The sequence below is a fragment of the Semicossyphus pulcher genome, unplaced genomic scaffold (genome assembly GCF_022749685.1).
Source record: "Semicossyphus pulcher isolate SPU_LCO1_2020_fin unplaced genomic scaffold, fSemPul1.0.p SCAF_1, whole genome shotgun sequence".
NCBI lineage: Eukaryota > Metazoa > Chordata > Actinopteri > Labriformes > Labridae > Semicossyphus > Semicossyphus pulcher.
Genome location: NW_027211603.1, coordinates 28,204,387 through 28,216,782, shown reverse-complemented (window position 1 = coordinate 28,216,782; position 12,396 = coordinate 28,204,387). Strand labels below are relative to the sequence as shown.

General features: G+C 44.1%; 1 protein-coding gene across 1 annotated transcript in view; it reads left to right on the top strand.

Moving 5' to 3' along the window:
- The window catches only part of LOC138593447 (AT-rich interactive domain-containing protein 3B-like), a 53,263-nt gene that overhangs the window by 27,833 nt on the left and 13,034 nt on the right, over positions 1 to 12,396 (top strand). The window lies entirely within an intron of this gene.

The window sequence follows — 12,396 nt, the reverse complement described above, 5'->3', positions numbered from 1 at the left end:
TACCTCCCAAGGTGAATCACAATGTTATTACAGAGGTGCATACTTTACATTATGTTTTGGCAGGCCGTGATGGGTGATGCAGGTCTGTGAGTGTGTGTGTGTGTGTGTGTGCTTCATACTTCATTGTGTTTTGTCACAGGCTGTGATGGGTGATACCATATGTATGCATGTGTGTATATGATGCGTGGTTTGTTTTGTCAGACTGTGATGGATGATGATGGTGCGCACATTTTCGTAGACTGGTCCATGTGCATCGACGTCATTGTGTGTTTACTCATATGTTGGCGAGCGCACATCCACCCGGACAGCAGCTTCTGGTTGTCTGGTCTTGGCTGAGCACCCAGAGGTCTTGTTTGGAGGGTGATGAATTAAGCTGCGTCAGGGAGAGGGAGGGACAGGATCTGTCAGGGCCCTGTTAGCATCTCTGTCCAGTGGCAGACGGCGGGAGTGGTTGGCTGACCCTTTACTCACGCTGGTCAGACAGAGAAATCCATCAAAGTGACTAAAATGCAACCTGACAGCAGATAACTGGCTGATTACGCTGCGCCACGTCACACTATTTTCACTAAATTTGCGTCTACTTAAGGCCAGAAAATTGGTTAACCATGAGGGGAAATCACGTCTCCTTTTTCGTCCAATTATTGTGTTATGATCGAAACAAAATGAGCAAAATTATAACTTTGTTTTTAAGTCAAACCATCCATCGGCAAAGTGATGAAATAAACAGAATAAAACCAATTATAAGACAAAAGCACAAAAACCTGTGAAAAAAATTAGATGGGCAACTTTCATAGTGAGCTAAAACAGGATTTAAAAACAGGCATTGCAGAGGCCAACCTCACCTGCAGAGGCTCGTAAGCTCCACTCGCATCTTAAATCTGACAATGAGAATCTCCTTCATTAACATTTACTTCACTTGTTTGGCTGAATTACATCCCCAACGTGAATTATAGTGAGTGCAACTTGAATCGGCTTGCACGGATCGAGTTCCTGTATCAGCATCACAACAAGTGAGGGAGTGCAAGGGTCAGTGGTCGACAACAGTTGTAACAAATATAACAGTGTCTCCTGAGTGCTCATCTATAATAGACAAGTGTGAGGCAGAGGAAAAAGAATAGCTGGGGGGAAGTGGAAGAAGGTTTCTGTATTCGGAGACGAGGAAAGATGAGAATCAAACATCTTTGGCTGCACGGCGCTTTAAGCAGGGATGCAGGATATGACAAGGATGTTGCTGTTGGCATCAGAGACCTGATGCTAGCATTGTACAGTGTAGGGTATAATTTCAGCTACTCTAGTATGAGCTCTTCACCCCTCCCTTTAAGACGAGAGGCACTTGGCTGACCTCTGCTGTCTCTCAAACAAGAATCTTAATCACAGGGAACAAATTGCTTGGCTGGATTCCCTTTTTACTCTTAGTGCCAAGACTATATGAGATGAAGAGCAAGCTACGCTAAGCTCTTGTTGTTGGCACCCTCTAATTACTGTGCATTTACCCCTCCTTCCATTTCACTTCATACATACAGGGTCAAGATTATTGCGCTCTTTTTCTAATGAAAGACTCCTCAAAAAGCCTTTTTGATTTAATGGCACTATGTGGAAGAAGGGTCGGAGTAACAGCTCGTGATGCGAGGAAATGCCTTACGCGCGGGGAGGTTATAAAAGGCCGCCTCGTTTTGAGGAGCAGATTGCGAGGTTAAGTGAAATCCAGAGGAATCTCTGCGTGGAGGGAGACAAATGGTGAAGTGCTTTTCCCACCTCGTCGTGGGGCCTCAAGGCCTTGAGAGGAAAGCAACAGCGGAAGGAAAACTTACGAGGGATTCCCATTTCCTGCCCCTGCGCTTAAAAACAGGCACGTGTGTGTGTGTGTGTGTGTGTGTGTGTGTGTGTTAATGGTTGAGGAATTTTAGCAGCTGTCCTAAATCCTGTCTGTGCGTAAAGGGGCCCATTGATGGGCTCTGCATCAGAGAAAATGCACATACTCAACCTCTCTACCTTTACTTCCATGGGCCTATTTCTCTGCTGACGACTCCGACACCAGTTCACATTTAACCTCCGGACTATTTTGTGCTTGTTATGAAGAAAAAGCTCAGCGTTATGCTTCTGAATAACCTCCTTTCATTCTGCAAATAAAAGCCTCAGCTAATGCCTTCACATGTAAATGTCATGTAAATGCACTCGGTGTGCTCATGTTGGAAGTGCGTAGGTGGAGGATATTAGCCTCCGAGTTACGCCGACATCATCGTTCATCATATCCATAACAGGTTTCGCTGTTTCACCCCCGCTGGGAACGCAGAGAAAAGCTTTGACGCTGTCTTGACGCCATTAACCACCTCAAAGGTTTTCGATTAAGCAGATGGGTGAATGTTTGTTTTGTTTTGACACCCGGCCACTTTCTTGTTTGGGGGGGGGGGGGGGGGGGGGGGGGGGGGGGTAGGAGGTGAGGTTGTGAGGAGATAATCGAGGGTGGGGGAGCAGTAAGTGAGGCTGCGGGAGCTGCGGGTGCGCGATAAAGAAAAAAAAGAAGAAGAAAATAAGAGAGTGATGCAGCCAACTGCCTGTCAGCGCTGTCCACTTGAGATGATTAATGGCCACAGGCTGTGATGGACAGAGCCAGAGAGAGAGAGAGAGAGAGAGGCTCCTGTTCTGTGAAATCAGGGGGGAGGGGGCAGCGGGGGGAGAGAGACAAGTGTTTTAGCCCCTTCTCCGGCTAGAAAACCCCACACGTCGCGGTCAGCGCAGGCTACGTCCACCCCGGTGTGACACTCTTAATGTGAAGTGTAGATTCAGCTTAAGAGGGACCACATGGTGCGCTATCGCTGCTTCAGAGTTATTTTAGGGGAAAATCCCCACGTATTAGATTTAGGCCTGCTAATAGTAATAAAGTGGTAAGCCGGACTTGTCTGTGCCATTATGCTGCAGTGGTCTTGATGGGGCTGGAGAAGGATGCATAGAATTAGAGGAAGGAGTAGGAGGGAAGGAAAGGAAAGGGAGACGGTAATGATTATAATGAAGATGTGTCGCTCGGCTGCAGCTCCACAGTTCAACCCAGTGGCCATGGCTCTGCTGCCTGTTAATCTTCAATGTAGCTGCCAGTGATGTTTATATAAATAGCAAAATGGTATCTATGGGCTTCTGTTTGGCCTGTAATCAAAATGAGAAGTCACTAATTTAATGTCTTGTTTGTCCTTCAGAAGTTATAGCAGCAGACATGTTCAACGGACAACATGAGAAGGGCTGTTTTTATTTAAAAAGCCCTGAAAAGCAAATTCAGGTAGCTCCTGTCCATGCCACTTTGAAGGAAAGTAAGACCTTTATGTGCGTCTTCAGCTGTATATTTCTTGCAGTATCTGCGGTGTGGGAAGAGTGGCCTCCCAGCAGGACATTAGAGGAAGTTCCCTAACTGTAACCCTGAGACCGAGAGCTCTGTCCACACCAATTACACCATGAATGGGCTCTGGGGGATCCATGTATGCATTATATTACTCCCCCGGTCAGCCTCACGCTGGCCCTCGTAACAGGCGGGACCTCTGTACAAACACCACACTACAATAGGAACATTCTCCGGCTCTTTGATACGGCCTCATTTTCCTTTTAGGTAACACCCCACAACTTCTGGAAAGTGGCAGCACCTGGTCGGGTTAACAACAAAAACACGGGGCTTTGTGGGCACATTTGTCCGTTTTAGATGCGAGTGTTGGAGTTTAGGGGAGGTATTTTCATTTGAGTTGTAGTTTAAATAGTTTTCAGTGATCAGTTATTTCAACTACTTCCTGTTTTGAGACGCAATTCTCAAAGTGGATGCAATTTTCCAGACCTTTGAAGCCGTTTTACACAGCACGCAACCATAAAGGGGCATTAGGAAATTACATTTAGTCTTTCTTTCTGTCTTTACATCTTCATCCCCTTCCTCCCTCCCTTACCCCCACCCAGTCTCCTCCCCCCTCTGTTTATTGTGCTACAGTTACAACCACTGAAATTTGATAACACCATGGGGGATAGGGGTGGAGGGCTGCGCTGTGGCCTGTTTGGTGAGGCCAGAGGGGGGAGGAGGGGCTGGATTAAGGGGCCTCCTGTCCTACACGGGATGATTAATGATCTCCAAATAAGTGGGGACCAACCTTTTTGATAGGGCAACGCTGATGGACAGCAGACAAGGGAGTGACCGCCGCGTGTCTCTATGTGTGAAAAGAGAGCATGAAGGATGAACGTGCAGACCACAGTAGGAGACGGGGTGCCAGGGTGACAGAGGGGAGGTTAAGGGAGGCATCGTCCGGCCTGTGTAGAAACGAGGACGCGCTCTTTCATGTCCCTTTGAAGGCCCTGACAGTGGGCTGGAGCTGACCGAGCTCGCCATCCAGGCAGAAAGATAATCAGGCGAGAGCACTAAAAGACCAGTAGCGGCAGCAAAGGGCCCCTACTCTCAGGAAAGGGTGGGGACCTAAATGATACACAGATTCAAACCGCTGCTTTCTAATCATTACCCCAAGAGAGACTCCAGAAGAGGAGCCCAAACTATTCTTATTGGACACATTTTCCTTTGCATTCATGATTAAACATCTTGTGGTGACTGTGCTGGTGTATTTAAAGGCTGAGATTATCTTTGCCTCTGGTAAACTCCACCCGTCTGCTGGCAAATTACAGCCCGGCCTTCAGGGAGTGAGCACATTTATGGTGGTTACGCTCATCTCTTCCTTCAAAAACAAAAGGAAATAGTAGTTTTCCTGATGTTGTGTGTGTGTGCGTGTGTGTGGGTGTGTTGGGCGACGTTAGATTAAAATCTTTGGACTTTTTATTTTTTTGTTTTGTTTGTTTCTTGCCCACCAAGACGGCTCTTTGTGTCTCTTCCTCCCTCTGTCTCCTCGTCCCAACCCCCAGTCCGCGCTGCCTCCCTGTTATTTCCTCTGCCAGACTGTTCCCCAGCCAAGGATTGCCACTGTGTTGTCCATCTTTAATTACGACCATACTGTACAGGGATTTGAGTCTCTAAGCTGCAGAGCTGGGAGATTCTTAATCACCAGGCTCATACGTAAATGAGCAGGGAAGAGGACGACGAGTGCAGGCAGATTCATGCTTCCCAGCAAGGTCATCGGTCAGGGTAAAAATAACACAGGCGGCTCAGCTCAGCCGTGTATCTTGATTTGTCGTCTGTGGAATACATTTGCAAATACCCTGAAAAACAAATGTGGCAATCAAATGATGTTGTCTTAGTTGGAGGAAGTTTGTGAAAGGCATAAAGAGAAAACAGCCTAAGACAAGAAGACATTTAGCTTCAGAGAAAAGCTTTTCTACACGAGGAAATAGTGTGAAGGAATTTAACAGGGTTTAACTCTTTAATGATTAAACAATGTTGATAGAAAAACAGACAGAAGTAGAATCAAAGCTGACCTATAAAACAAAGGTATACTGAGCACACCCTTGGTATAAATTTGCCAATGTTTCCACACCTGCACCTTTCATGTGATGTATTTTCCGCTCCAGTATATTTATGTATTTTCTTGCGCGGGCTTTGTTAAGTCGTTCCCACACTAAGCTCTCCTGTGATCAACAAATTTCCCAAACTTGTGCTATCTCTGCATATCTGCGTGCCTTGCTTCTCCATCTGCGTCCTGTGTGTGCTCTTAAAGCAAAGCTTCCTGGCCTCCACACCCCTGTGATGGATGGTATGAAACACATTACAGCCCCCAGAGGAGCCCTACACCAGTACAATAGCCCTGAGCTCACTTCCAGCTCTGCAGCAGTGTTGCATAAGCCACACAGAGTAACGCCGATCTGAGTGCTGAGGGGCCTAATGGAAAACAAGACGCTTGATTTGAGGGAAGGAATGGACATGAAACACACAGATGCACAGTGTTACTGCCTTGTTGTGGATGGCGTTGTAGTTAATGTGGTTTGGGATACATAAGTACATAAAAGCAATATTTAAGTTATGACAGATGAGTACACAGAGATGAGTTTTCATTTTCTGCAACTTGACTCTTGCTGTAGTAAACGGTGTCACAATCCTCTCGACTGACGTCTCGCTGTGTTGTGTAACGCCCCAAAATGTATTAAGAGCTCCTATGTAGGGATTAAGAACTATTTTGTGTAAATAAAGACCACTTCTTGGAAGGATTTTCTTTATACAGTCGTCTTCCAAACAACAGAATTAAATCATTCTCTGCTGTTGACCTCCATTTCACATCCCTCTGCATCAAGAGCATCCTCTGGATCCCTGAAAGGTGAACGTATGACTCACTGTCATGGATTCCTAAAGCCAAAAGTAATTAGCATTGATGGGAGTTAAAATTTTCAAGATGAGTGCACAACCCCCCACAGTCTCCGCCTGTTTCAACATATCCCCTCTCTCTGTCTCCTCGGCTTATAGCAGCTGATGTCTCCCGTATTGATTAGCGGTGCTGGGGTCCAAATGGGGCTCGTCAGCTGATGGCTTTATCTGTCAATCCGGGTGTCCATTGATTGGAGCAGTTAGCTGTGTTATAAAGGGAAAGAGAGACCCTCAGTGTTGCACCTGCCAGTGAAGACATCACTGCCACCTACTTCAAACCAGCAATCCCAGTCTGACCAGTGAGGCGTCACCAGTGCTGACCACAGATGACCTCATTTCCACTAAAAAGGGAGTGTTGCATCTAATCTTGATGTTTTTTAAAGATTATTTGCGTTTGGCTTTATTTAGAGGAGAGCTGAAGAGAGACAAGAAATGTGGTGCGGAGAAAGTGGGGGATGACATGCGCCACGTGATCACAACCCTAACTGCCAGTCCTATCTGATCTCAAAAGTCCCATGTTTAATGCTCTGCTTCATCTTATCTTCTAAGTCCTAACTTAGGCTGTCTTATTATTGTAATTATCCCTATCGACAATCATTTAGTTCAGTCTGAATTTTTGTGATCTGAATTTAATTGAAAAATTGCCTCGAAGGGAGCGGAGGTTGACGGCTACAATCAGATACATCATGGACGTTTGTCAAAAAAAGAGATTTAATTTTAAACAAGACGAGGAGAGAAAATCTGTTTTATTTTGAAAATCTTCGGACAAATTGACGCAACAAATTAAGAGGCAGTTAGGTCTGTATGCGGTGCCCATGTCGACGGGTTGGTCTTTCCAGTTGGGGTCTACGCCGTTCAACCAAATGCAATATCATACGCCGCGGCATTCGATAGACGGATATTAGCGCATCATCAGAGAAATGTATCACATCTTTCATTACTGCTTTCAGTAATCTCTATCATTCAGTTGGTTTTCCTCCTCCTGGTCAAAAACCTCTCGTGTCGCAGCCATCTTTCAGTTTAGCTAGTTTAATTGACATTGTTGGGACAGTGTTTAAATTTAGGACAGGTTATATGCCGCCCTAAAGTCAGGACTCACAGTTTAGGATTTTTGAGAGTTAGGACACTTCTGTAATAAATGCCCTTAAGATAAGACCCAACTGTTAGATATACTCTAGTAAGGACCCTTGCGATCAGTGTGTTGAGGACAGTACATGGGCGCCTGCTCTACCAACTGAGCTAAATCAGCGCCCTAATCTCGATCTTTTAACTTATCCAAAGCTCCTGCTAGTTCACCCCCTTTTCTTCCCTTTCTTCGACCTAAATACCCCTCTTTCCCTCACCGTCTCTCTCTCTCTCTCTTTATGATCTGTTGCCTCTGAGTTTCCAGCTACTCCAGTAGAAAACTTTAAGCCTGACGTCTGCAGCTTTATCACATGAATCTATAGTTGATGCCGAAGCCCCTCCCTCTATTATGCGTACAACATGCCATTGTGATGTTGCTTTGACATATACATTCTTGACATTTCTGCGAAGATCAGAGTTAGCCGTTTACAAGGCCAAGCTATTGGGTTACTTTTCTCTCACTTGATCTTCCAGTCAGATGTGCGTAAATATAGAGCAGAGGTCGTCTGCCATATTTGACCAACAGCTTTAGTTAGTGTTTGGTTTAATAGATCGACATTTTTAAGCATAAAAACAGATTTTGGAGGCAGGACTCCGTGTTTATAATGATACAATGTTAATGACTGTACACATTTTAATGGTCGGACGCTTGTTCTTAAGTAGTTTGGGATATAAAACAGCTCTTATTGAGCTTTTCCTAACTGACGGTAAGTCACAATACAGGCCTGTATCATCAGTGTTTATAACTGCTGCATATGTCAACAAAGATTTAACCTCCCCCTCTTCCAACAACCACACACTGTAAATGTCCTCTACCTGTCATCAGCTGTTCCCTCTTATATCTAAAGCTGCTTATAAACATATACACCAAAATGTATTCTCAGTCCAATCACAACCATAGTTGTCAAAGCATGTTAGAACAAGTAGGGGAGATGTGCTTCAGATGTTTGTCTCATAATGAAAGATGCATTTAAACCGAAACACTTTTTAAGCGCTGTCCTAATTATGTCTGTCTCACAGAAAAGGAGGTCTTTTATAAGCACAGGCAAAACAAAACTTTGAACAAAACAAGCCTTACCAGAATTATGAGACGAGGGAGGGAAATGTTGTTCACGCGCTGCATGAATGTGTCATGCAGGAGCAATGCAACAGGTTTGAGTGGGGGTATGCAGCCTGTAGAAGCTATTACAAAAACACATTTTTGTAATCTCAAGCATTGTCCAATCACCCTCTCATAGTAGGTCTATACAACGCAAAACAGATTTTTCCTACCTGAGTCATTTGCTATAGAGTGAGTGTACAGAATGCAGGCCTTTCAGAGTGATGGCCTCTGGCTAGTAAACTGCAAATTCATCAGACACCTGCACGGTTTAAATGGTCGACTAGATGAAGACAGACATTCACAGATGGTGGTTTGTAGCTTCAGATATGGCTGCATAACCTGATCATGACGAGGAGACACTGCCTGAAGCACTGATGGATGGATGTATAAACAGATAAGCACACATTTCACCTTTTTGATGAGCACAGAACAGAGCAGAGGAGCATCAGTTTCACCTGTGAAGGGGAGAAAAAGAGGCGACATCCATTAGGTTCTCTTCAACCATCTGTTAATTTTTTTTATTATATTCATAGTAGGGGTGGGACAAAATATTGATGCGTTTTCCTGCCTCTTGCATTGAAGTGTTGCTAGGCTGACGCCAAATACAGTATTAATGTTTTCATTTACAAATATAAGGCGTTCTAAACAGATTGACTCACCGCGTCACTACTGGTGACATGAATAAGGAGAACGTGAATGGAAATTAATTGGCCAAAGAAGAAGTGGACAGCAGGATAGAAGAAGAAGAAGAAGAAGAAGACAGTGGGATAATGTCATACAGCGGTGAAAGGAAGTTACGAGATGTGCCAGCAACTTTCAAATCCAAAGTCCCAATTTCTTCTGTATTTTTGTAAATTTAATTCACAGACTCAGTTGGTGTCAAGTTCTGTGAAACCAACTAAATAAATACATTAATCCTGTACTTTACTTTTTTTAGGGGCATTTTGTTTTCTTCAGTTACCATAAAATTCAGAGTATAAGACGCACTTTTAATCCATTTTTTTAAATCTAAAAAGTGGGTATTGTGCTACGTCTCCTATTAACAATATGCTGCAGTGCTGTAACGAACTCGCGTCACTGACATGCACTGCAATCATGGCCGTTGCAGTCGCTACCTTCACTACCATCGACGTTAGCGAAGGCTGCCAGCTACCGCCAGCTGCAGCACCATACACTGTATGTACCGCACTGGTAGCGAGCAGGATTGCAAACTCGACATGGCGAAAACAGATGGTGTGCTGTAATTTGTGTGTTTTGAATGTGTTTTAAATAAAAATAAATTGAAATAGTGTTGAAATAACTTGTATACATGCTTTAATTAATAAATCGCTATAGAAAACCTGTTTTCCTCTGGGATCGGCCCATAAACATACTGTGTCTTATAATCCGGTGCGATTTATATTCCAGATTTTATGGTAATCTGATGTTGTGATGTAACATTATATGATTTTCTTGCATTAAATCAGCTGTATCGTGATATTATCGTTATCGTGGGCCACATATCGTATCGGGAGTTACCCTGCGATTCCCTCCCCTAATTCATAACTTTTGTATGAATTTCTGTCACAAAATTGCAGCATTTAATGGCACAAATCTTGCATTGCCTGCTTCTTTATTTTCTCAGCGAGTCTGGGCTTAATAGTATTTATATGTTATGATATTTTTTGTCCTCTAAAGTGACCTATTTTTCTTAATTTGACCAGACATCCTGGGAAATTGTCACAAACTTGTATTTCCTCTGTCTAGCACCTTTCAGACGTCAGCCAGCCTCTGTTCCTGAGTTCCCTCAGACTTTGAGAGACCAGTGACCCATAATAAACATAAGAGACATCAACCATCCCTCTGTCCGTCCCTCCATTCATCCGCCCGTCCATTCATCCATCTCTCAGCCCGTGTTGATTGGGGTCTAGTCAGTTGATCTGCCGGGTCTCTGGGGAATGAGGAGACTTGGGTTACAGTTGCAGAGGCCATCTCACTTTTCGCGCCATCCAACCTTTTCAATCCCCCTCCCCCTCTATTCCACCAGGTGACCCATCTTCATGACCCACGGAGAAGGAGTCATGTTTCTCGCTCTCTTTTTCTTTCTCTCTGTTCGTCACTAATTCATTTCAAATGTGTTCAACTGTCAAAGATTCACGCTGGACAGAGCAGCAAACCGTTCTTTAAACACCATATAAAACTGTAACAGGCTTGTCAGTGCAGAGATTTATCGCCTAATAGCACTTGACAAACTTGTAATCGTGTAATTCAGGTTCTAGTAGTGTCATTATTTGCAGTCTGACAGCCTCCTGTGTGTGTGAACAGCACAGTGAGATTTACTGCTCCTGGCTGTTGTTTGGAGCCTCGCCAGTTTTGTAATGTTTTACACCACAGGCTGAGGCAGTTGACAGTGCACAGACAGACAGCTCCTTTAATATACTGGCCGCCTGCTCGCTGTAATAATTCTTACTATGAAGCTCCTCTCACTGTTCCTTGAGTAAATATGGCTTCAAGTGACATATCCATCATCTGATGTTTGCTTTTCCCCCTCCATATGTTTGTTCTTTATATTAAGACTGCAGGACAACTGTGAGGAGGAGACAAGAGAGAAGATTGTAGTGGTTTGATAACGAACATAATGAAATTTGTCGGGCCTCCCCCTGAAAGCTGACGTCTCAGCCTTCACTGGAGAAGACGCATTTTGTCAGTCGAATCTCTACATTTCTGTTGTCTTCCTCATATCAATGAAATACTACAGAGTTAAATTTAGGCTCAGCTTGTTTCTGTGATAACTAAAGATCCAGACATCAGACAACTAAAACCCCCTACCTGGTTATCCGGTTAAAATGAAAACTATTCAATTTAAACACAAATGTTGATTTAATGTCATCCAGCCGAGAGCCACGCATTTTTAAAACACTTCATACAGGTTAGACATGAGACTAATGTTGGCTGATGTAGGAGTAAGGAAAGGCGTAAAAACGTTTTTATTTATTTTCTTTATTGACCCTTCGCTAAGCCCCTACCTTGAACGGCCACTGTCCAATCCTGCGTTAGCAACCGTAACTAGGCGCAGGAGGCCTGTCAAGCTTTCAGAACAAGGAGAAATGCAGAAACGTTGTGCATATGGAATCTGCTAGTCCGACAGCAGATATCCTCAGAGTTCATATTTTTCTCTTTTCCGAAGCCAACAACTCAAGAGGACGTTGAGTTAAAAATGTGGAAGACAGTCCGCTGGTCTCCGCTTGCGGTCCTGTCTGGCCTTCGCTGCCACCGGCAACGATATAGAAACAGTCTTTATTTTAATACCTCTTGGTTTGTGCCAGTGTTGTGGCAAACTTGTACCGGATTTTGTTGGGCTTTCCTGTTGTGCCTTTAGGAGATCCAGTGTTTGGATCAAGCCCATGATATGCGAGCAATATCCTGATGCGCTTTAAACAAAAGGAAAAAGTGGGATAATATAGCAACTGGCTAAAACTGACTAGATAATGAAAGTCATAGGGAGTCATAACTAAACATTACCCTGCTGTGGAAGAACATTGTTGTTCCTGTATGATTGTCCTTAACATGAATTGTTGTGGTGCCTGACGCTTGCATTGGGACCGGTGAGCTTTGGCTGGATTTTTATGTCCTCTGGATGTAGCTTTCTGTCGACTTCTCTCTTATATTTGGCAACTATTTTTCCAGAAATGTGCTATTGTTTCCCTTGGAACATCTCTCACTGTTAGGGTTGAAAACGCCATAATATTTACGTGCTGTAGGCGTAGCAACAGTAACCAAGGGGGGCAGGACTTGGCGAAGGATCCATTGTTTAAGAACACAACAAATCATATCATGAGATCAGCACACATGTAGATTCAAATTAACTACACACCTTTTTTACTGCTGTCCCAGCATGAATAACTCACTGCCAAAGCACACAGAG